Below are 23,140 nucleotides of genomic sequence, written 5' to 3'. Positions count from 1 at the left end.
AGAGCACAAGAAATCTGTCCAAGCCAAGGCAGTGTGTAGGTGTTAAGGCAATCAGACCCCCACCCACCACCTTCCCTTTTGGGATGCTGAGACTATCAAGTCTCCCTTTTGTTTGAATGGGTGGGAAACCTTTTTTGCTGTCTTTGTCTTGGAATTTCTCAGCATTAAGACAATCAGGAGTCATTGAATTGTATATGATGTGATGCTGGGGATAGGGAACTTTCACATGCCCAGCCTGGGTGAGGTCAGAGGCCTCAGAGCTCTGAACAGGATATAATTGAGGGGAGGTTGGCATTTGATTTTTGGGGTACACTCATGGAAGGAGTGTTGAGACTCTGCGCAAGCTGTAACTGCTCCCCAGCTTTGTAACCCAGACAGATAAGATGTCGGTGCTTCTCTGGTAACTATGAATTGTGATTTGAATCAGACAAGGTCAGTCTGTTGATGTTTATAATTTCTGTTTGTATTTGCCTTGAAGTTCAGGAGGCTGATCTTTTCCCCTGAACTGGTAATGATGTTTGTATGTGTGATCAAAGTGAGATTGTTAACCCCTTAAAGTTACTTTCCTTAGTAAAGCAGATCAAAAGAACCTGTTTTAGCGGTCTTCTGTGTGCTGGTTGTTGTTGGCTTTACACAGCCACAATGGCTGCTAGCAAGACTATTGCTAAAGTAGGATGTATGTGTGTGACTGTACGCATAGGATACAATTCCTCATAATATATTACCACAAATTTCATCAGAAATCATTGACTATCAATCTGAAAAGGACAATAAAAGGTATCTTAGTTGAAAAGAAAAATAGTCAAGTCTGTAAAAAAAAAATCCTGGTCTGATCTCATATAGCAGCTCTCCTAGTGCTAATTAGTATCAAAAGCAGTATCAATAATAATTCAGCCTTGTTAAATGAATTAGAATTTTTTCAAACAGGCCTTTAATATGCACAATTTCACATGTTTTGCTTTTGATTGGTATAAACCAAGGGAATTTCAAGTCCTTTATAAGTGAAAAGGAAACTACTAAATTTAGTTGTTGTTTTTTTTCTTAGTAATCAAGATTTCATTTAAGTTCATTGAAAATGCCATGGATGCCTTATTTGACTCAGAATAATTTGTTTACATAGATCAATAATGAACAAGTTTTTAAAATGCCTTTTCTAGGGTACATTTTTCGTGTTTTTAAATTATCTCCCATAATATGTTAAAAGCTGGTTGTCACTGTGGAGTATGAAAATGATTTTTTAAATAAACAAATAAAGCATTTAGCTTGGAGAAAGTCCAGCACAGTGCCTGGAACATAGTAAGTACTTAATAAATGTTTATTGTTTTGATCGATTAAAGAAAAGAAGAAGCTTTCTTTTTTCAAATACTCCCAAGTAATTTGTTCAGGTACTCACTAGTAGGCACCTGACCTCACCAAAAATCATAATGATAAGTAGTAATAATGATGACAATGGCAGCAACAACAATAATAATGTTAATAATACAAATAAAACAATAATACAAGGCAAATAGGATTCTACCAGCTTATTGTACTGACTCAAAAAACAGGCTCTTAGTTTGAAGTTAAAGCCTCAAAATCCCCATTACAAGTACTATAAATGTTCTGGAAGATACCATATATTACTTGCTCAAAATTACAAATGAAGACCACATTTGGAGAATTTAATGTCCTAGTTCTCAATAATTTTGAAAAAGAAATTTTGGTGGGTGATGATATTTGCCAAAGTAACTAGGGAAATTAAACTTCAGTTAATTTCATCAGGAATGGAGGAATATCTGAATAGTTGTTTTAATGTAATACCTTGGTCATATAACAACTGAGCTCTGAGTTTGATGCCAATTTTATTGTGCTTCACCAAATTATGTTCAAAAATATTTTTAAGCATATACTATGAACAATGCATTGTAGAAGATATCAGGGATATGAAGACAAAATTTAAATAGCCTTCATCTCTCAGGGAACTTCAATCGGGTATGATAGGCTATAAGGTCATTGACTTAGATATGGAACAGATTAGTCATTGACCATTTAGTCCATTCTCCTCATTTTTACAACTGAGGAAACTAATACCCATATAGATGATCAGCCCAAGGTCACATAAGTAGTAAGGATAGAGGTGGAATTAGAACTCAGATTCTCTGATTTCAGGTCCACTGTACATACACATACATATGCATGTGTATATACACATGTGTATGTATTTATATGTGCCCATTTTTATTATGTATGTGCAAATATATACATGTGTATGTAGATAGATAGATAGATAGATAGATAGATAGATAGATAGATAGATGCAGTATTAAATAGAGACTTATGGGGACAAAGGGCTAGGAATGTTTAAGCAGAGGGAGAACATTTTAGTGATAATTTATATAACTTTTATGTTCAACTCTACATTATACAAATAATTTGCTATATTGTTGTTAGAGGCAGCATGTAGAGTGGATGGAGGGCTGTGTGACCTTAGACAAGTTAGTTAACTCTTTGTGCCTAAGGCAAATACTTAGGACATATAAACTGAATTAGAGATGGGTGGAATGGAGTTCTCAATCACAGATAACTTTTATATGGACAAAAGAAATTGGTTCAATTTAGAGTTTAAAAATGCAAATTACACACTATTATAATGATCATGTTCACATATACTTCTCAAAATCAGTTTAATATAAATTTTACTGATATTGTAAAATTTAGGATTTGCAGCTGAGTTGTTTATCGTGTTTATTATGTTTTTAAAAACTCAATTCTCTTCAGGAAATTGTGTGTCTGGGGGCAGAGTTGATTCTGCCAGAGGAGTCCTATATTAAAATATTTGACTGGGATCCTCTGAGATCATAAATTACCCTCTCAGAATGTACATTTATGGAAGCTGCATTAACATTTCAAGTTAGAAAGGTATTAATAGTATGGAAGCAGTCACCTATATACTACTCTGGTTTCCTGGAAAGATTCACACAGCTTCAAAAATATCTTACATATTTCATATTTAGCTTAGTCAGTAGCAGAAACTGAATAAATATCTTGTATTTGTGCATTTATTTACATAAGTGTTTGTCTCCACTGTGTTGCTGAATCATGTTAGGTTTTTTTTTTTTATTCTTGAGGCCTGGGAGGAACAATACAGAACATCTGAAAAGTTGTAGAGCAGTTTTAATTTATTTAGGCTCATAAGTACTTCAAGACTTTTGAGATACCTTGTTTTTTATGGGTAAATGAAGGATATTATAGGAGAATTTTCTATAGAATTTTGTAATTCTAGTCTCTGAATAAATTGTTATACCCCCCAAGTCAGTCTTGGACTACTCAGACTTAGGTATTATTAACATTATTGTACATTAATATGTTATATATTATTTATTATTAATAGTATAGAATCCTTATTTTATATTCACATCAATTTTATTTACAGGAAGATGTTATGAGTTAGTGTACTATAGAAAGTAAACTCTTGAAATGGAATGACTCTTATTCCCCCCTCCCCCATAATTTCAGGCACTACAAAACTACCTTATAGATCTTAGGAACATGACAAATATTTGCTGAGTTGAATTTGTAAAATATCAATTAATTTGTTTATATCTCTAGCCTACCAGTGATTAAAGCCAATATGTTTTGATCAAATCCTTTATTTTTGAACCTGTAGGCTAGAAAAGACTTTAAGATCATTTAATAATAAAAACAAAATCTTAATTTTCATTCTTTTACTGGTGAAGCGACTGAGGCCCAAGTATGTTCAATGACTTGCCTAAAGTTCAACTTATAACACAGAAAAGGGATTTGATGCTAGATCCTCAAACTCCAGAGTCTCTGATCTTGCCAATGTATAATGCTTTCCCTACACTCATTGTAAATATCATTAAATATTTTCGGCATCACTATGAATCATGGGAAGTATGCTTTTTATTGGACCTTTCAAGTAAAGCTACAGGTAGTCTATTTATAAGAGAGGGGGAGCTGCTTTTTAATGGAGAAGGCTCTATGATGTGAGAATCCTCTGAAAATCTGTGCTTTGATATGGTGATTATATCACATAGTACAAACTTGCGGGAAAAAAGAGAAGAAGATATTTCAAAAGGAAAAATTACAAGAAAGAAAAGAGAATATAAACTAGATAAAGAGTCAACTGGAATCAGTATTTGGGGAATCTTGGGTGTCCTCAAACTGCCATCAAATAGAGAAGGAAGCTCTGGGCTGCGATAAAATAAATGAATTGAAATGAAAGACCCAATGCAGAAATGTTAAACTATCTTTGAACCCAGAAATTTCAGCAGATTCCTGAGTATATCCTAAGAGTATAGAGGAGACACCTCAAAGAGTTACAACTCCCTAGGGAGGCGGAGGAATTTTGTTGTTGTTCAATCATTTCAGTTATGTCTGACTCTTCAGGGTACTATTTGGAATTTTCTTGGCAAAGATACTGGAGTAGTTTGCCATTTCCTTATCCAGCTCTCTTTACAGATGAGGAAATTGAGGCAGACAGAATAAACTGATTTGCTTAGGACCACACAGCTAATAAATGTTTGGAACCAGATATAAACTAAGGAAAAAGAGTCTTCCTGACTCCAAGTCTGGCATTCTATCCACAGCGCAATCTAGCTGGCCACAAGGCAGAGTGTAAACATGAAGATTTTATGACTGGATCCACAGTGTCTGAAGTGATTTTGTCACCTTCTCACCATGTTGGAGGATTAGCAAAAATTAGGTTACACTGTCACTGGAGTCTGTTATAGTTCAGACCATTTGTATATGAGAAACTCTGATATTGATTACACAACTTTATTTTCTTTGAAATTTTAAATTATATTTTATAACAATTATACCACATACACACACCTGTGTGTGTGAGTGTGTATTTGCTATTAGACTGGTGACTCTTGCATTATCAGTTATCCAAAAGATTTCACAATGAACCCAAGAGAACAGAAAGAAGCTGCAAAGTCAGAGTTTTCAAACACATCAAGGGCCCAGGTATTATAACCAATTCTCTCAGTTCCTAATAACGTTTCAATGGGTGCATGGCCTTAATCATTGCTTAAAATCTGTAGTGTGGTGGAGCCAGCTCGTACAAGTTCATGAGAGCTAACTGTTAAATTTTTGATGAGAGCATTTATACCTAAAATTTGAAAAATGCTAAAAAACAGTCCTTGACTTTTGTTTTATTTATTTCTAGATTTAATACAGTGATGGGAGAAATGTTGGCGATGGTTATAATTCTTATTTTTTGTCCAGAGAGCTGATAGTTAAGCATTTACTAGCATGACACTGGTCTTATTGATATGGATACTGCCTGTAGCCAATATTGCAGCTTCTAATCCTGAGTCATCTTGTTCATATTCTGTCATAAATTGTGCAGAGGATTTACCTAATGCCCAGGATGTCTTTAAGATCATTTAGCCTTTCATGTGTAGCCATACAGTGGGTTCTCATTGTCAATAAATGATCAGGCCTCTTCCTTTTCCTGGATATTTTTTACTCCACTTATAAGAAAATTATTACTGGCAATAATTTATGTGACTTTTGTCACTCATGTGTCCCTCCCATGGTTTTTTTTTTTTTTTGGTTCAACTGAAATTTTGATAAATCAAAAATTGGAATTTTCTCAAATTATATGTTCATATACCAGTGGAGCTCTAGTGTTACCAGATTAATCTCATGGTCTTCTGATTGGTCTCCCCTGCTTCTAATATCTACTTTTTCTGATCTATTCCTCCAAACATCTATTAAAATATTCTTCTTTAGGTACAAGTTTTATTATGTCATTACCAGATTTGAAAAGTTCCCCATTGTATACACAATAAAATATAAAGTCCTAAGTCCAGCATTTAAGGCTCTATGCATACTGGTTCCAAACTACCTGGTCAGTACTTCCATTCAAAAATTCTAGGTTCTAACAGAATTGGAGTATTTGTGACTTCATTTCCCGCTTTGGGCTACTCATACAACTCATCTTCCATGCCTACAATGGATTCTCAACTTATTTTTTTCATGAATCAGAATATTGTGGAGCCACAGTCAGGGTAGCACAAGATTCATTAGCTTCTACATTAAAGGGGGTAGTTGTAATACGATATTTTGGAAGGCAAAGAAACTAGAATTACAACCAAAGGTCACCTACCCAGCAAAAGTGAGTATAATTCTTTAAGGAAAAATGAACGTTCAATGAAATAGAGAACTTTTAAGTTTTCCTGATGCAGAGGCAAGAGCTGAATAAAAAATTTTACTTTCAAATACAAGATTCAAAAGAAGCATAAAAATATAATCAGGAAAGATAAATCATAAGGATTCAGCAAGGTTAAATGATTTACATTCCTACATGAGAACATGATATTTATAACTCCTAAGAACATTATCATTATTAGGACAGTTAGAAGGAGTATATATTGACAGAGGCCATTGTTGTAAGTTGAATATGGTGAGATGATATTTTAAAAAATAAGACTAAGAAGGAAGAAAAAAATCTAGTGAGAAAAAACATAAGCAGGGCTAGAATGGTTTAAATTATTTGACATAAAAGAAGTGTGAAAGACCTTTTACAGTTGAGAGGAAGATGGGGAAGGTGTAGGGGAGTATGTGAACCTTACTCTCTTCAGACTTAGCTCAAAGAGGGAGTAATATGCACACTCAGTTGGGTATAGAATTCTATCTTATACTACAGGAAAGTAGGAGGGGAAGGAGATAAAAGAATGAGGACTGATAGAAGACAGGGTGGAATGGAAAAGTGGTAATCAGAAGCAAAATACTTTTGATAATGGATAGGATGAAAGGAAAGAGAGAGAGAGAGAGAGAGAGAGAGAGAGAGAGAGAGAGAGAGAGAGAGGGGGAGGGAGAGAGAAAGCTAGGAGGGAAATGTACAATAATAATAACTATGAAAAAGTTTTATAGCAAGTTTCTCTGATAAAGCTCTCATTTCTCAAAAATGCAGAGAACTGAATCAAATTTATAAGAATATAATGCATCAATTGATAAATGGTCAAAGGAAAGGAACAGGCAGTTTTCAAATGAAGTAATCAATGCTACCTATAGTCATTTGAAAATAAAAAGTTCCAAATCACAATTGATTAGAGAAATACTAACTAAAACAACTTTGCGGTACCACCCCACATGTCTCATATTTGATAATTGGCCAATGTGACAGGAAAGCAAAATAACAAATGTTGGAGGGGATGTGGGAAAACTGAGAAATTAATGCACTCTGGATGGAGGTGTGAATTGATTCAACGGTCCTGGAGAGCAATTTAGAACTATGCCCCTTCCCCTGCCCCCAAAATGTGTAATTTTTGACCCAACAGTACTGCTACTAGGTTTCTATTCTGAAGGCATTTAAAGAAAGGAAAACAACTGATACGAACATGCATATTTATAACAATACTTTTTCCTGTGGCAAAGAACTGGAAATTAATTGGATGCCTATTAACTGGTGAGTGGCTGAACAAGTGATGGAATATTATAATGAAATACTATTCTGCTACAATAAAAGATGACCAGGATGGTTTTGGAGAAAACTGAAATGACTTATATGACAAGATGCAAAAATGAAATGAAGAGAACCAGGAAAACATTGTACACAGTAATATCAATATTTTACAATAGTCAACTATGAATGACTTAACTATTCTAAGGAATACAATGATCTAAGACAATTCTGAGGCACATATAATGAAAAACCTTATCCATTTCTGGAGAAAGAACTCAGGGAGTCTTAATGCAGATTGAAACATACTTGAAAATAAACAAAAAAAAAACCCTTTATTTTTCTTTTTTGTTTGTGTTTTCTTTCACAACACGACTAATATGGAAATACATTTTGAATGACTGCATATGTATAACCTAAACCTATACAAAATTGTCTCAAAATGGGGACAGTTAAAAGAGGAGCAGTATTTGGTGCCCAATTTTTTTTAAATGCTAAAATTATTTTCCATGTAATTGGGAAAAATAAAATATTAAATAATTTAAAATATATATATATATATATATATATATATATATATGTATTTTAATTTAGAACCTAATATAACTCCTTGGTTATAGTAGCTATATAATGATAGTTTGTTAAATTTTAAATTTATGTAATTATACATATGTTATACATACATATATGCACATCTGAATTTCTTCAAAGAAGGAAAATATATAGATACTTAATTGGCAACAAATCTATCTGAAAGAGAGGGGTGATAAAAGACAGGCAGTAGTTAGAAGCAAAATGAGCTTTAGAGTAGGTACAGGATAAAAAGAGAGATAGGGATAAACAAAAAAAATAGAATGAAGGGAAATGTGCATTTAGTAATCATAACTGTCAATGTGAATGGGATGAATTCACCCATAAAACAGAAGCATAGAGCAGAATGGATTTTAAACCAGAATTTAACAATGTTATTTACAAGAAACACACTTGAAACAGAGAAACATATATAGAGTTAAAATAGGTGTTTGGAGCAGAATCTATTATGCTTTGGCTGAAATTATATAGGCAAGGGATAGCAATGATGATCTAAAACATGGATAAAACAAAAATAGGTCTAATTAAAATGGATTATTGAGAAAAATATAATGCATCTTGACAAAATGAGTTAATGTCAATGCTAAACATATATGCACCAAATGGCATAGCATCCAAATTTTTAAAGGAAAAGTTAAATGAATGACAGGAGGAAAAAACAAAACAGTAAAACTATATTAGTGAGAGATTCAACTTTTCCCTCTCAGAGCTCTATAAATCTAACCATAAAATAAGTAAGAATGAAATCAAGGAGATGAATAGAATAATAGAAAATTTAAATATTATAGACCTTTGGAGAAAAATAAATGGGAATAGAAAGTAATAAAACTTTTCTCAGCTATAACTTCATAAAAATTAACCATTCATTAGGGCATAAAAACCTAACAACCAAATGAAGAAAAACTTACATATTAAATGCATCCTTTCCAGGTAATTATGCAATAACAATTACATTCATTAAAGGGCCAGAGAAAGATAGATTAAACATTAATTGAAAACTAGATAGTCTAATTGTTCATAGTGACTAGATCAATAAACAAATCATAGAAATATGTTTTTATTAAAGAGAATAACAAGACCATATTCTAAATTTTGTGAGATACTGCAGCTGTAGTATTTAGGGGAAATTTATACCTCTAAATGCACATACCAATAAAAGAAATTAAAAGCAGATCAATGAATTGGTCCTGCAACTAAAAACAAAGAAATAAACTAGAAAAAAGAACAAATTAAAAATTTCCTATTAAACATCAAGATGGAAATCCTGAAAATAAATAGGAAAGATTATTAAAATTGAAAGTAAGAAAACCATTGAACTAATAAATAAAACTAGGCTTTAGTTTTATTTTTTAAAAAAGAAGAAAACCAAATTACTAGTATTAAAAATTAAAAGAGGAGCATGCACAACAAATGAAGGTGAAATTACAGGAATTATTAGGAGTTATTTTGCCAATTAAATGCCATTAAAACTGACAACCTAAGTGAAATGGATGAATATTTACCAAAATATTAACTTCCAGATTAACAAAAGAGGTAATCAAACGCTTAACCCTTTATTAGAAAAGAAATTGTACAAGCCATCAATGAACTAAGAAAAAAAAATTCCCAGGATAAGATGGATTCACAAATGAATTTTACCAAGAATTTATTAGACAACTATTCTCAATACCATGTAAAGCATTTAGAAAAATATATGTAAAAAAGTAGTCCAACTAAATTCCTTATATGACACAAATATGTTTTTATACCTAAACCAGGGAAAGCAAAAACAGGGAAAGAAAACTATTCTCCAATTTACTTAATGAATATTGATGCAAAAATTTAATAAAACACTTGCAAACTGATCGCAGCAACATATTGCAGAGATCATACACTATAGCCAGATGAGATTTATACTGGGAATGCAAGGCTAGTTTAATATTCAGAACACTATCAGTATAACTGATCATATCAATAATAAAACCAACAGAAATCATAAGTGTTTCAATAGTTAGAGAACAAGCCTATGGTGAAAGAAAACACTGATTCCTATTAAAATACTGGAAAACATAGAAATGAAAGGAAAGTTTCTTAAAATGATAGGTAGTATTAATCTAAACACAAGGCTAAGCATTATCTGTAATGAGGATGCGCTTGAAGCCTTCCCAATAAGATCAGGAATGAAACAAGGATGTCCATTATCCCTGCTATGTTTCAATACAGTACTAGAATTGCCATCTATAGCAATAGGAAAAGAAAAAAGAATTAAAGGAATTAACTAAAAAGCTAGTTGAAACAATGAACAACTTCAGCAAAGTTGCAGGATATAAAATAAACTCACACAAATCATCGACATTTCTCTGAACCATAAATTGTCTTGAAATCAAGATAAACGGAGATGATAAAGGCCTAGTCATATTACTTTCATTAGCAAGGCCCGTATTTGCCAGTAAAATGGGTAAATAGCTTCTTAGTAGCCAAAAGACTCCGAATGAGGATTATTAACAGATTTCTTTTACAGTCAAAAAGAAGAATATCAAGAGGGCAAGGAAAGCAAAAAATCTTGAGTAACATATGTGCCTTCTTCTAATTGGCAAAAATGTAAAAAAAAATCCTCTAATATCAACTTTACATTAATTACAACATTCATACCCTCCATTTTGAAATCCCTTTAACTACAACAAGACGTGATTCAGAGAATTTGAGAGTTGCTACAACAGCTTAGATTGAATAAGCTTGACCTTAAGCTAAGCAAGTTTCTCTGGAATATGGGTGATAGGTGAAACTACAAAGGTGCAGGTACAATTCACAAGAATAGAACTGTGACCCAAGTGACCCGAGGTTAATTGAGTAAACTTGCAAGGGTAAGGAATTTAGACTCACACAGCAAAGGAGAATTAAAAAAGAAATCAATTTTCAATTTCACAATTCCTTCCTTTAATTCTTGGGAGGCCATGCCTCCCATGAATAACAGCCTGATTAAATGTACAAATTTAGGCATAGTAAAAATCGTGTGTGTCTATCACTCTATTTTGTTTAGTAAAGTTGGAATAATGATTACAGAAGCAGAAATGCTGTGAATAAAAAATGTGAATCATCATGAATCACCATGAGTTCTTAGGAATGATATTCTACTGTAATGATCTCATTTGAGAATGGAAAGCCCCAGAATGGATTCCAAAAGGGATGGCTTAATCTTAGAACGATTCATTTCTTGGTCTTTTAGAATATCCATTGCTTCTGCATTGACTAACTAGTAGGGAGAATCTATGTCTACAAGAGGTATTTATAGAGGCAGCAGTGCATGACAAAAGGAGGGAAACGAAAGGTAAACATTAAGTCTTCTTCTTAGTAGCCCATTCCCAATGTCTGTTTTATCAGAGCATCACATCTGAGGACTCAGATATTTTACATAGTCATCTGGTTTCTGGGAATATCTCCTCTTGGGCATTGTGGAAAAGGTCTGTTTTCAGAGCAGCTCTGAAGGGATGGTCCAATCCTAGAAGATCTGGTTCAGGTTACTTGCAAAAATATTAGATGTTTCTGTTACAATCTTTTGAAAAACAGGCATAAATACAATTTAGTATAAATTTGGTTTTCCAATAACCAACTCAAGCATCAACAACCCATAAAACTGCAGAGAATTTACGGTTTTACCTCTTACCTGCTGTTACCTAAATCTTATACCTGACATAGAAACTCCTATCAACAGGCTAAATAAGGAGAATGTTAAAAAGAAATCCATGAGGGATTGGCTTTATAAGATGAGCTCTTCTGGGTAAAGATTTTTGTTGTTCAATAATTCACTCTTTGTGACCCTTTGGACCTTACTGTCAATAAGGATTTCTTGGTAAAGATACTGGAGTGGTTCTCCAGTATCATTCTCCAGTGGACAAAGGCAAACAAAGGTTAAGTGACTTGCTCAGGGTCATACAACTAGTGAGTATCTGATGATGGATTTGAACTCAAGACTTCATGACTCTAGGCCCAGCACTCTGTCCATTGAGCCACGTATCTGCCTCCTGGGTAAAAATTAATAATATTTATCAAATAGACATGTAAATATATATTTTGGTATTTCAAAATAAAATAAAATTACCGTGCTCCAGCCTGGATGTGGGGATAGTTCTAGAAATCTTTAAAGTATTGGTCTTGCCCAGTTGCCAGTACTTGGCAAGACTCTACTGCTATTTCTTAAACTCAATCACTTTAAACCATTAGCATGGCTGACAAAATCTTAGGACTCTGTATTTTACAGATAACAATGTCTTAAGAGATCTTTTATTATATCAAATTTTATAGAAAATTATGATGTTCATCATATTTCCAAATAAGTAGTTTTCACACATTTTACATCATTCTTTTAACAATTGAATCAATTACCTGAGTTATCTAGATTAAAAGAGAATTTAGTTTTCTAACAGTATTTCCAATACAATGATTTACCAAATTTATCTTAGGCACTAAGTACTTCACAATTATCATATTATTTGGTCCTCCCAACAAACCTGGGTATAAATGCTATTTTTATCCACTCTACAGATTACCAAACTGAGAGAAACAGAGGCAAAACAACATGCCTGAGGTCATATAACCTAAGAATTTCTTGATGCCAAATAGCAATTGAAATTTGTATTTTTGAACTACCATAGTTACTCTAATAGCAGAACACATCTCACCTTAAATTAGTTTCAAGATAAGTCTTAAATTGAATCACCTCTGGTTTTACAATCATAAATGATACCATTTAAAATCTCAATTTGCACAAGATCATCAGATACCAGCACTTTTAAATCTAAAGCCTATTGTTATCAGTTTGACTTATTTTCCAAGATTTCTGCTGGCAGTTTTACATTCCTATAAACATAGTATTTATTCTGTTTTAAATCACTCAAAAAGGTGGATCTATTCCTTCATTTTCTTAATGTATACTCATTGTCTATTTTAAGAGGGTGGCCTCACAACACCCAGAGTCATTTGTTGTTTTCTACAACATTAACCTTGGGGAAAGTCTCATTTATAATTATTTTTTTAAGGACAGGACACTATTTGTCTAAAATTGCTAATGGGAAAAAAGTTTATTTTTTTTTCAATTCCCTCATATCTAGTTTCCCAGTTGCATCCTAGATTATCAATAGAATTACTTTTACTGAACTTTGCATTTGCAATTTTAGCACTTATCAATTACTTTAAATTAATAATAATAAAAATTAAATAAATTATTATTATGTAGTTTTATATATAAATTGTAATATAATATTAAATAATATGATGATAAATAATGAATTAATTAAATTACTCTCTTGAACAATAATATTCAGTGTCAACTGGCTCATATAGTTAACAAAACATTATTTTACTTAGAGGGTACACTAGCCTTTGTGTGTTTAAGAAAAAGTAGAAGTTCAATGACAGTATGTGTAAAGTGCTATTGCAACAAACAGTGCAGTAGAGGCTAATAATACATAATGGATTTTAAAACATACTAATTGCTTTTGGACTAACATCTTCAGTTCCTTCCAAATTTGAGCAAAATATTTTATTCAAATAAATGTTAAAATATTCATCATGGTTTCAACAACGTACAAGTGGCCCAGTTTATTAATAACCAAGAAAAGCAATATTGTTTGAGCAAAATAGTCGATATAACTTCTGTTTAATAAAAGTTATTCCCCTTAGCTGTCCTTTTATATTTGAAAACATATGATTTTAAAAGGTTTTACTTTCATATGTATCAAAAAATCTCTCTATTTTAAATGTCTATATCTTTTTGAACTTTTTCTCTGGTTTACTTAAACAATTAAGTTCATAAACCGTTCTTGCAAATTGAAGTTTACTTTTACGTCAGTCACAAGTCTTTCTTTTTTTCATGGAGGCAGTTCTTTAGAGCCAGGTACATTTAACTGCCAATTGCTCCTGAAAATTCACTGATTCTCAAGAGCAATTTGCAGTTTCAATTTATCTTTTTTAATATATAAAGTCACAGAATGTCCAGAGGTACAGTCCCACTGTAATGAGAAGGTATCTTTATAGAAGGTACTAAGATACTGAAGAAAGAAGCAGTCTATGCCAGCATGGTGATACACAGTTTTATTAGGGGAGTTTACTCAGAAGACGAGCCCTGGGTGGCCTTAGGATAAAATGGTGGATCCCCACATGATACCCAGATTAGTCCAGATATTATATAGGGTTCCAAGGATGGCCCATGGTAACATGAAAATTTTCCCATGGGATAGAGGGGTTTTTTTTTCTGTTTACAGTGATGGTACTTTACAGTAACCATGAATCCACAGGTGACAGTTTGACACTCTGACTCCCATCATACATAGTGATACTTACAAACAGGATCAATTATGCCCTCTCCCTTTTTTTCATTTTTCCTCTTTAAAGCCATAAACTGTCACTCTGGACAAAAAGTGATTAAAAGCTGATCCACTTTTTACTTTTTAGAACATAGATAGACTGTTCTCTGTAGATCCAATATTCTATCATTTTCAAATCAAGAGAGTAGCATTTTTTAGTTTTTAACGTTTCATATGCAGTAGTCTTATAATAACAACATACTTTTTTCTTTTTTAAATTTTCTTTTTAATTTATGGAATAAAATAAGCATTTCTATAACAATACAATTAAAAAGATGATTGCACATGAAACTGCAAATCTCCTCTGCACAACTTGCTACCACTTTCAAATATGCAACAAAAGAATAATGTAAATTTCTTTTTTCTTTCCCTCCTCCCAAACCCCCATACCCCAAAGATGGCTACTATTAGACACAAATAGGTGTGTGTGAATGTCAAGTTATTCTATATGTACTTTTATTTATTAGTTCTTTCTCTAAATACACATAGTGTCTTCCTTCAAATGCCCTTTATAATTAATTTGGGTATTTATAATATTAAAAATAACTTATTTGCTCAAAGTTGTTCTGAAAACAATATTGTTAGTACTGTATACAATGTTCTTCATTATTTCATGCAATATTTTTAAATATTAATTTTTGACATCCTAGATTGATTGCATTCAAGGCCAATATAGAGAAATCTTTATCAAATTATACTTTAAAGACAAAATTTATTTTTTTCAATTTCTAAATCTATGCCCTGATGTTAAATATTGTGTGACAACATGAAAATGAAGTTGAATAGCAATAATCTATATCTAATAGCCCCAGGTCTAGTTTTATCTTAACGGCCATCTTTATTCCTCAAATCCTTCTTCTTTGTGTAATACTGCTTCCATAAATATACCACCCTCTTCTTTTTACATTTCTTAGCAACATGACTCTCTTTCAGACAGTAGAAATATCTAGCCTGGGCCCTATGCTTAGATTTATTCTTCTTCCTTATATTTTCCCTTATAGACCCACTGGACTGTATCTTTTAACTCATCAATTCCTTTCTCATACCACCCTATGCAATTCTTTTTTAAAACCTAACCCTAAATGTGCTTCCTAATTTCCAATTGAATTTGGTTAACAAAAGTAAATAATTCAAGTTTCATGCGGGTCACTGAAATTTAGATCTGTTTAATGCTTAGTGTCTTTGCACAATGCATTTAAAAAGCAGTTAAAAGGCTCTTCTGGAAATTGAAAAATACTCCAAATTCTGAAATGGACTAGACAAGCAGATATAATGTACAAAAATTAGTTTTAGAACTCAATATGGATTTATAATTTCCAATATCTAAAACCAATTTAATTATGGGCTCTAAGCTGGCAGAGAAAAGCCCCTCCAAAAAACTTTATATAACTCCTCAAAATAAATTCTGGAGTGGCAGAACCTTAAAAAGGATAGTGTGAAACAGTTTTCCAGTCCAAGAAAATTTAGGAGGATGACAGAAAAGGTCTGTCACACCAGTGTGAGAGTAGAACACTGTCTAGCAGAGACTTGGCCAGTGAGGCAGCACCTTAGCAAACTAGCAGCAGGACATGGGCATGATTAAGTCAGTGATCACAGCAACAATTTTTGGACATCTCAGACCATAAACAAAAAGGGAGTTGGACAACTGGTTAGAAGGAAATTACCAAGATCCTTTTCCTGGCACTGAGTGTTACTCTGCTACAATGCTCATACTCAGTAATGGGTCACAGTTTTGGGTCATAGTTCTAGAGTAAGCAGGATCATTAGCACATGATAGCTTGTAGCAAAAAAAAGGAGTGGGAACCCTGGTTATAGTGCCAGGGCAAAAACAAAAAAGAATTTTTTGTTTCCTCACAGGCCGGAATAGTAGTAAACACACCTCTCTTTAGGTCATACCACCTTGGAAAAAGCAAAAGCATATAGATTCCCCAAAGCTAACTCTGAAAACAGTAGCACAAAATAACTAAAGATCAGGACAATGCACCCTCCACTCCAGGAACAAAGCCCAACTTTAACATAATGTTAAAAGTCAAGAAATAGGCTGGAAAACTGAGCAAGCAACAAAAGAATCTGACCAAAGAAAGCTACTATGGTAACAAGGAACATCAAAACATAAACTCAGAAGAGGAAAACAAAGTCAAAACTGATATATCCGAAGCCTCAAAGAAAGATGTGAATTACTTTCAGGCTTAAAAAGAATTTCTGGTCCTGGAGTCAGGAGGACCTGAGTTCAAATCCGGCCTCAGACACTACCTGTGTGACCTTGGGCAAGTCACTTAACCTCAATTGTTCTGCCTTCCCCCTCCAAAAATGGGGCAGTTAGGTGGCACAGTGAGTGGAGCACTGGCCCTGAAGTCAGAAGGACCTGAGTTCAAATTTGACCTCAAACACTTGACACACTTACCAGGTGTGTGACCTTGGGCAAGTCACTTAACCTCAATTGCCCTGCCTTCCCACCTCCAAAAAAAAAAAAAGAATTTCTGGAAAAGTTCAAAAAAGATTTTAAAAATTGAATAAGAGAGGTAGTGAAAAATGGTAAAGAAAGGAGAGTGATCCAAGAAAATCATGAAAAAATGATCAATAGTTTGTAAAGGGGCACAAAAACTACTAAAGAAAATAATATCTTAGAAACAGAACAGGCCAAATTGTTAAAGAGGCACAAAAATCCACTGACGAGGACTCCTTAAAAGCAGAATAGTAAAAGAAGTGCAAAAGCTCACTGAAGAAAATAATTCATTAAAAATTAGAATTGAGCAAGTGTAAGCTAATGACTCCATGAAACATCAAGAAACCTCTCTCTCTCTCTCTCTCTCTCTCTCTCTCTGTCTATATATATATATATACACATATATATAATATATATTTATATATGGACACACACATGTATACACATGTATACACATATACATATATATGTACACACATACATACATATATATATATATATATATACATATAAATCAAAAGAATGAAAAAATAAAAGAAAACATGGAATATATCTTTGGAAAAATAATTGCCCTGAAAACTAGATCAAGGAGAGATGGTTTAAGAATTACTGGACTACTTGAAAGCCACTTATCAGGTTACCTTACATTGTCACAATAAAAATATGTGAGAAAGAGAAACTGAGGCACAATTTTTCAAGCATGATCAACTTATTAACAAAGTTAGCAGTTATCAATAAACATGGTCCATGGTTCCTTAGTAGCCAAAGACCTCTCTGACAGGGACAGCAGTTTTTTTTACCAGTTGGTTAAGTAAGGTGCAGTGATGCAAACTAAACTAAGACTGTGAATCATCTAACACAAAAATAGGGTGTGGGCTTACATTTGGCTTGACTGAGAAAACCCATGGCAAGGGAAAAATCATCAAGTGGGTTAACATTCTCTGGAGAGTTTCATGGTAGGCAATCATCCTATGACAAAGTTAATACAAATGAATCCCTGTTCCCTTTGAAATCTGTTTAGGACTTATGACAATGATGAGTCCCCTTGGAGAGCCCACTTCTTTCCCTGCTTTATGTCTCAGCTAGTACTTATAATTAGAGATTTGTTGAACAAAGCTCTATCAACAGTTGTGTCTATGAAAGAATGTTGCATGATTTTAATATATATACAGGAGATGTCTTGTTGTATGAGAGTTTTTCAGATTGTACTTTACTATACTTGCTGCATTCATAATACTTCACTAATAATAGCTGAGATTTAAATTGCAATTAGCATATATAACTCTGTCACAATGCTGGGAAGATAACTCAAGAAGGTTAATGGCAGAAACAAAGAGACTGATTTTTAGCTCAATATTTATATCAGCAATGTTTCTGCTCACATTTTTGTTAAGGATGGAAAGCAAGTGAGTGCCCATTTACTAAAGAGGTGTTGAACCAATGATGGTGTGTGAATATAATATATTTGACCTTAAGGAAAACATATTAAGAATTATGAGAAATGTGGGAATGACATATATGAAGTGGGGGAGAGTTAAATAAATAAATTCAGAAATATATATATATATATATAATAGCTACAATAACAAAAAGAATGTTGAAAGAAAAAAACAGTGTGATTGAAATGACCAAGTGTCTCCAAAGAATGTAGGGCCTATAGAAATAGAATGTTCCATACTGTTAGATGCAATTGCTACATTGGTTGGTTTTGCTTAACTCTTTATTTGTTACAAGAGAAGGATAAGCAAGTAGATAGTTATATTTGTATATTATGATGATGTAAAAACCAAATATATTCATATAACATTGAAACATCTGTGAAGCAGGTTGTGCATGTATTCTGAAATTAATTTCACTTATGATACAACAGAAATTCAAAAAAGTTTAAGCATTTTTCTCAAAGATACAAATAATCTAATTTAAAAATTAATAAACAAATCCAGAATTTCAATACAGACTTTTTGATTTCAACTTCATGACTGTTCCCTCTATACCAAACTTAAATATATTTTGAGCTTCCATATAGACAACAGCAAGATAAAATCATTTTCATAAAATTAATGTGATTAGAGGTCATACTTGGACACGTGCATTCGCAAAATACTAATCTGTATAAGTATTTATTTAGGAGGGGAAAAAAAAAACAAATCATATGACCAGTTGTCTGTCTCACCACAGATGCAGTCAGTCTCTGAAACTTACTACAGTGCATTTTCCTTGAACCTAAAATGTTCTTCTTTGAATTCTTGTCTTTGTCTATATAATTATGGAATGACAAAAATAATTCCTATTCAATGAAATTCTGAATTCCTGGAGACATATGAATATTTTTTATTGCTTAGTAGAGTAGAAAGATTTGGAACTTAGACTCACAGAATCTCAGTTTTGGAAGGGACTCCAGGATACATCTATTGCAACTCATACTTACACAGAAATCTGCTTTGCCAAGCTTCTTTTTAGAGTGTCTAAGTAAGGTTTTTTGCTCAAAGACCTTCAGTGAAGCAGCAACTACTATAGGACTCCTGTGGAAGGTCATTCTATTTTTTATTAACCTTAATTAATCTATTTTCACTATTTTTTTGGTTTTTGTTCTTCCCCTTTACATCAACTTTCTGCATATTCTAACCATGATTGCTAGGCCAAGCAGGAAAAAAAAAAGTCTAATCTCTCTTCCATGTCTTGTTGTTCAGTATTTTAGTTGTATCTGATTATTCGTGATCCCATTTGAGCTTTTCTTGGCAGAAATACTGTAGTGGTTTAACATTTCCTTCCCCAGCTCATTTTACAGATGAGGAAACTGAGGCAAACACAGTTAAGTGACTTGCCTAGGGACACATAGCTAGTAAGTACCTAAGGCTGGATTTGAACTCAGCTCTCCTTTACTCCAAGCCTGATGCTCTATCCATTGCACCACCTAGCTATCCACATGAAAGCCTTTCAAATGCTTGGAAACAGCTATGACATCTTCACCAGACTACTCATTACAATTATTATTTGACTTTAAGTTAAAAGAAAGGGTCTTGGATCCTATAAATCATTTTCATGACCTCAAACAGGTAAAAAGAATTACATACTTTCTGGGTTAACAAGCCACTTGCCCTAATGAGCAAAATTATGCCCTGCAGGAAGGGATGGAGGCAACCGTTGGCTGTCAACCACAAAGGGCTAGTTTTATATCCATTGAGTTAAAAATCAGTTAACGTTCCAACCATTTGAGGGGAACAAACTACCTCAGGCCATTTAGTTTTACCTTAGAAAATTTTTCCTATTTTCCTAATGTTCAAATCCTTGACTCTTGGTTGTGCCCCAAAATGTCTCTGGTTTAGATACAATTATTGCACTAACGTATGATTTAATAGGAAAGGCACAGGATTTGGAGGTCAGAAGGCCTGGGTTCCATTTTGAACACTATCTTTTATTGTTATCAGATATCAGATAAGGAATCTCTTTGCTCCTCAGCTTCTTAGACTTTAAGAAAATTGTCAAGATATTAGAAAACACCCTATTTTCCAGAGCTCAGGCCCAGAAAGCAAGCTGTGCTCTGCACTTGGCATAACAACAATCCTTTGTGCTCACCCTCTGGATGATCTCACCCTCTTACAAAATCATATAATTTTTGGATTGCTTTGATCCCTATTTCCCATAGGATGTAAGGGAAACTGGGAGTGAAGCTCACATGTGTAATGTTTATACAATTTGAAGATCTTTCCCATCCGTTAATAGGCCCATGTGACCTGCCTGAGTCACATGGAAGTCTGAGTCACGTGGAAACTTGAGTCACATGAGTCTGTGGTGGGAGGAGCTTGCCAAGTAGGTGGAGCAGGAAGGGGTGGAGCAGGAAGTTGGTGTAGGTCAGAGCTGGGAGAGAAATGGTGGGAGTTGCAGCTTGGAGAGAGAGGAGACAGAGAACAGAGCAGCCAGTTTGGGTTCTGAGAGATGGGCATTTTTGCCTAAAGGAGCTTACTTTGTGGGAAGGCCCAAAGGAGAGAAGGCTTGGGGATGTCGGTGCCCCCAGCATTAATAATGTGTATAGATTTCTTTGGTGTTATGATGGATTTGGCTTTTTGGTGTTGGGAATTGGCTTTGGCTTTTTGGTGTTGGGAATTGGCTTTCTGATTTTTGAATAAATGTTTTGATATTGCCTTCAAGGTAGAAAGTCTATTTTATTTTGTGATTCAGAACTATGTCGACATATTCTTAGCAGCCGTAGCCAGTGTGATTTTCACTCAGCTCTACAACACTGTAGCAGAAAGTGACCAATCAAATCTCCTGACATGCTAAGTTAACCAAACCAGGTGTTTCACTCCTGTTCCCACCATACTAACTCTTTTTTTGTACCCTGCTGAATGATCACAAGGCTCAATGACCCTAACTACTTGAGGCAATCATAAGGCTCAATGATTCTAGTAACTTAAAGATTATTCGCACATGATCCAAGAACACACATATTGTCCCAAAAATATCCCGACCATGGAAACTGTTTTCTCAAGACCTAGGAATGATTGTGTTGTAGGCCCACCTTTTGTGGTTATCCTGCACAAAAAAAAAAAAAAAAAAAAAAAAATCTACCTCTGCTGTAAGCCATAAGCCCTCCTTCTCAGGAAGACTTCTACTTGCAAGCATTTTCCACACTTTGAAATTAAATTATGTTTAATTCCTGACTTTCCTGTCTCTAGCCTGCTTTGTTTGACTCCAGCTACCCACAGGTTATAGACCAGTTCCACTCCAGTTGACACAACTTACCTTGTATTGTTCTTGTGTGGCTCCAATGTGATCACACAATTACACATATAACAAATCACTGTGTAAACCCTCAATTTCCCCCATCTCTGTCTCTGTCTCTGTCTCTCTGTCTCTCTGTCTCCCTCTCATAACAACAACAACAACTTAACATTTATATATTGCTATGCACCAAGTACTGCTAAGCACTTTACTACTATTATCTCATTTGATCCTCACAGCAACCCTATGAGATAGGCACTATTATTATCCCTGATTTATATATGAGGGAATTGAGACAAATAGAAGTTAAGTGACTTGCCCAGGGACACACAGCTAGTAAATGCCTGAGGATCTGAAGTGATATTTGAAAACAGGAGTTTGTGATTCCAGGCTTCCTGACACTCTAACCACTCTGTCACCTAACATGCTAACATTCTCTCTCTCTCTCTCTCTCTCTCTCTCTCTCTCTCTCTCTCTCTCTCTGTCATTATTATTATTTCAATTTTAGTGTAGCAACATTTTCAATTTTAATTCAATAAACTTTTTTGTAAGTGTCTGCTATGTGCCAGGTACTCATATCATTCAGGGATAAAGAGTTTTATAATGGTAGTTCCACCAAGCCTAATGTTTCAGTCCCTGGATATTCTTCATTCATCTGACTTCGAGCAAAGTGTATGGAAAGCCTTAATGTATGACGCATGCCAATGTCCCTGCCCTCTCATATTCACACCTCAAAACAGGGTCTGAGATGGTGAATATTTCCTTTCCTGAATAAGAGTAGTGGTTGCTCTTCTCTAGTGTGTTGGTCTGTAGTTGTCATGAATAAGTGATAGGTTTGGAGCCAAAGTTATATGTCCTCTTTTGCAGCAGTGTGCTTTCTATACAGCCCATTTTGATCCAGTACTTCTCTTGATCCTCTTAAAGAAATGCCTGTTGTTGCTTGTCTTTTGTTGTCAAAAAGGACTTTGACATCAGGAAGGTGATGCCATGACTTGATGCTAGGCATGAGTGAGGGAGAGCTGGGCAAAGTTATCAGCTTCACATTCTCCTCTAGAGCCATCTGGATACAGTGGCAAGATATAGATCAGGATGATTAGAGATGGTCCCTGGATACAGTGGGAAACCTTGGCCTTTTTAAGCTAAAGTCTTTCCAAGTTTTCCTGTTGACTAAGGCTAAACCTATTCAGTGATTAAGGCTAGGTAAAAAATGTGCCAATGTGGCTCCTTTTACCTAATTCAAAAAAATCAATATGGGAGGAAAGACCCTCAGGGTTTCTGGCTCAAACAGAAACAAATACTATTTACATTCACTATGAGTCATCAAGACCCAAACAATGACCACCAAGCTGTGCTTGGGCTGGGACCTATTGTTGGCCAATCAATGAGAGCCATAGCTAATTGGGTGTGAGGGATGGTCTTTAATAAAGAAATCTAGCTCACAAACCCCAACATATCTTGCTAGGTTTTAGCCATCAAAATTTACATTCCCATAGGCAAAGTACCTATAGGTAAGTATATGTTACCTAATGTGGACAGAGAGAGAGGAGGGGAGGGGAGGGGAGGGGAAGGGAGGGGAGAGAAGGGGAGGACAGGAAAGGAAAAGAAAAGGAAGGAAGGGCAGCTTGG

The sequence above is a fragment of the Trichosurus vulpecula genome, chromosome 4 (assembly GCF_011100635.1).
Source record: "Trichosurus vulpecula isolate mTriVul1 chromosome 4, mTriVul1.pri, whole genome shotgun sequence".
NCBI lineage: Eukaryota > Metazoa > Chordata > Mammalia > Diprotodontia > Phalangeridae > Trichosurus > Trichosurus vulpecula.
The sequence above is the reverse complement of the archived record's forward strand: the minus strand, read 5'-3'. Positions refer to the sequence as shown.